Consider the following 4,063-nt stretch of genomic DNA (forward strand, 5'->3'; position numbering starts at 1 on the left):
TTGGGAGGGAAGAAATCAAAACTTAAACTGATGCTTTTAGTTAGCTACAAGCTTTGAGGTCATAGTATTGTAGATAGTGATACACAGCTCCTAGCTTGCTCTCTTCACATCCACCCAGCTATTGCATGAGCTCTGTTACTAGCCAAGGCACGTGCTGGAGTTAAGAGGTATGTGCTGCTGCAGCTCCACATGGCAAAGCAAATCTACTCCAGCCCTACCGTGAGATGTTCCACTCCACCTGGAAGCTGATGGAGGAAGAGGCACATCAAGAATTAGCAAAAGGGTAACATATGTTCCTGAGTCACCGTGCTGCTGTGAATCATCTCTGCTCTCCTCTTCATTGAGTGCACAAGGAAGAATGGCTTAAGTATTTATTAAGGCCAGTCCTAAGCAAATAGCCTCCAAGAGACACAGTGCTTGTCTGTGGCAGAATGAAGTTTATTTACTCTCATTGGGCTATGAAAAACAAGGATGATGTAATTTCCTAGTCTGTCCCTGTTAGGGTTAGGTGCCTCTGAGGCTACACCTTTGTTTTCTTCCTCCAGGTTTCTAGAGCCTTGCTGCACTTCCTCCTATGCCATAAGGCTACTTGACTGCTGTTGCTCTTCCTGCACAAGTGTAAACATTTAAGAACAGAACACGTGTTTCAGACACACTGAATTTACAGCTGACTCTGTTAGTGGTCTGGTGATATTCTGCTCTGCAGAGATAAATGACCCACCACTCTGCTTGGCCTACTATGTCATCCACACACCAGCTCCACTTCAATTGCTGGGGCATTTTTTGTCTTTCTGGCAGTCCCTTCCTCAGCCACAGAAATATGCAGATGTTTCCTTCACCACCAACCCCTACTTTTTTCTGCACCTGGAAACACACACACACTGAACACAGGTTTCTTGATTCATTGCTTTTCTTCTGTGCAATTCCCTCTCTTCTGCAGGTGCTTGGTTTGCTAAGCAGTTGTATAGCTTTGTAGGGTTCCAACAGTATGGCATGTCTCTACAGTCTCAGGGAAGAGGAGTTCTGAGCGTGATTTACAGGGCAGTACCTCTGTGCACCAGTACAGGACTAACACCATTTAAGGGCCAACCAAAGCAACCTGTATACTTTGTAGCAGGGAGTGTTGGCATGGGACACCCGTGCTTAACACTGTGCCTCAGTGTTAATTCATGCTGCTGGCTGAATTCCTTCGTACAGGGAGGAGGGCAGGACTGCTGTGCTTTTGCTAATGTCTTAGGTTGCAGCTTATTCATTTCAAATGGTTGCTTTGTGCACTGCTGTTATTCTAGGTCTATAAAAATCTAAAGATCAATATAAAACATCCACAACACCTGGGGCGTTTTGAATTTAACTCAGCTCAAGCCAGGATCCAAAGAAGTGCATTTCAATTGAAAGCAGCCAGTTTATCTACTTCCTTTCTTCTGCTTCAAAAGCTAAGGCTTTCCTGACTGGGTAATCTCTGCAAGACTTCTGCTGCTCAAACACAAGCTGTACCTGAGAGCAGTAGGCATGCACCCACTGATAAAACTGCTTTTGAAAACATTTATCATATGCTCCTTTTCACGAAGCTGCAGTTCAGCACTATGGAACAAACAGGTGCCGCTGGAGGCCATGTTCAGGATGTGATAGAAAATCACTAACCTGCCGAACAGTGGTGCTCTGAGCTGCTCTCTTGGGAAATGTTGGGTCACTTTGATTTTGGTTTCATTTGCACTTTTTTTTCTAGCTCTGCTCTCCTCAATCCCCAGTACCATCACCCTAAACAGAAATGGTTGCTCTCTGCCTCACTGTTATTAACCCTTCCTATCACACTGCTGTCCCAGTTGCTTTTGCCAGCACAAAACAAGCTGCTGCAGTATCGTACCTGTGGCTACTCCGTATTTCTAAAGCCTAGCTCTCACACCACCATAGCCAGAACAGTACCAGAGATTTCAGAATCTAAATTCTGCCTCACTGTAAAGTTGAAAGCTTGTCTTGGCAGCTACTTCACCCATGAGGGAGGAAACTCCTTGGGGCTGCACCGTGGCTGGGCCTGGCAGGTGATGAGAGCTTGTTTGGTAGTTAATAAATGGTAAAGTCATTAGCCCAGTAAATCAGTGCAGATACAAGGTGACAGTCAAAAAGAGCATAAAGCTATTTTATGGGCTTCTCCTTTGGATTCAGACTCCAGCTGGTGGGAACCCACTGCATACCAGTCAGTCTCTACCAATAAACAACGGCACATGCTTACTGTGTGCCTGCAAGAGGCTGGTGTGCTGAACAGGGGACTGGCTGAGACTTGGACTCTGGGCTCACGAACAGGCAGAATAGAAACAAACTTCAGAACGGCCAGCTGGAGGTAATGAGCAACCTCTAGAATGGCTGTGTGTAGGAAGGAACAGCTTTTCCTGTTTTCCAGCTACTGTCTCATGTTGGAAAAAAAAAGTAATCGTCCTTCTCCAGGAGGGAAAGACAACAGTGTGAATTTCTGACCTGCTTTCATGAAGTTAAACAAGTCCTGGGACCAGGGACCAAAACCATAAGCTGTGTGTTCCCAGCAGGAACTTTGAGAGTGTAGCCCTACACATCTGCAAAGGAGAGAAAGGTAAGCCAAGGGCACCAGACCCTGCACGTGTGCTGCAGTCAGAAAATGAAACAGCCTGAACATGAGGGATGCACACAGCCTGCTCAAGAACACCCCAGAACTCTGCAGAGAGGGCACTCTCCTGCTCCATGGGCTTAAAGAATGGCAGGTTGGCCTCCTGCAGGCCCCTCTCACTGTCTCATACTACAAGGAGCACCTCCAAGGCTCCAGCCCAGGGCTAGGCTCAGCAGTCGGGCCCAGTGATGCGTAACTGCAGCTTTCCTTATCTCTGTGGTGAAGAAGTCCAAATGCAGGTGTGCACCCCTAGCACAAAGGGTGCATGAGGCCAGTCTAGCACACAGCTCCTCCAGCACCGCAGCAGCCCTTCACTTTCCATTTCTCTAAGAAAAACAGTCTTAAGTTAAACAAGGCCAAACATGTGGCAACTTGACACTATTTTCCTCAGCCTCTAGGTCACGTTTATTGCAACTTCCTTAAGCTGTAGCAGAACATGAAATTCCTAGACAAAGGTATGTAATACATATACTGTGGGAAAGCAGAGAAGAGAGACAGGCAGGTCTGCTGTTTCAGCTCTGATGTAGCCATGATTGATATCTGCCAGCTCCTCTGACAGCAATTAATGTGCTCACATTAGATCCTTCCCTCGTAAGCTTTCTACTAATGTTTGCACCTGCTTTTTCCTCCTTGTGCCCTGTGCCTTTTTGTCCTAATGAGCTCATAGTCCTCTTTGCTGGAGCAGCACTCAACATTCCCTCCTTCATTAAAACCATGAAATTAATTCATTTTTGACCCAACATCCTGTTGTCTCATATCCCACACAGTGATGTATTCCTAAATCCTCTTTAGAAGCACAGAATCCAGTCCCTTGCAGTAAACACAATGCAAAATGCAAGTATTTTAGGGCAACAGAAAAAACACTCACATAACCTGAAGTCTTCATCCAGTACTGTGCTCCTCAAGCTTTTCAGAACCATCCTTCCTCTTTTTTTTTTTTTTGGTAGAAGTTTCATTTCCCCTTCTCACTTACCCAGTTCTTAACCTCACAGAGGCACTATTCAATCTCTAGCTTTTCTCAAATCCCCAGAGGTCGAACATCAACTTTTTCTTTTTTTTCATTATGAATCAGTTTGTTACTCATTTTCTTCTCTTTTTTTTTTTTTCTTCTTTTTAAATTCAATTTTCAGCAAAACTGAGCCTCAAGATCTACCTGTGTTGATTCAAAGGAACAACAACACTCTTCCTGGGACTGAAGAGGATGGACATTTCTGTGGGGGACAATCAAGAGATGGCACATCTACACATCAGGGAAGGTGAATAGTTTTTTTCTGGGGCTCATAACATCTTTCATTCTCCCGAATGCTTCCTGATGTTCCCCAGGCAGAAAATCACTGCACTGGTAAAGGCAAAAAAAAAAAAAAAAAAAAAAAAAAAAAAGAGCAAGAAAACAACCCAATTATCAAAGCCATGACATCATCCAAA

Source organism: Lagopus leucura, unplaced genomic scaffold, assembly GCF_019238085.1.
Source record: "Lagopus leucura isolate 7727_CA_CO unplaced genomic scaffold, USGS_WTPT01 Super-Scaffold_100157, whole genome shotgun sequence".
In the NCBI taxonomy this organism is placed as follows: Eukaryota; Metazoa; Chordata; class Aves; order Galliformes; family Phasianidae; genus Lagopus; species Lagopus leucura.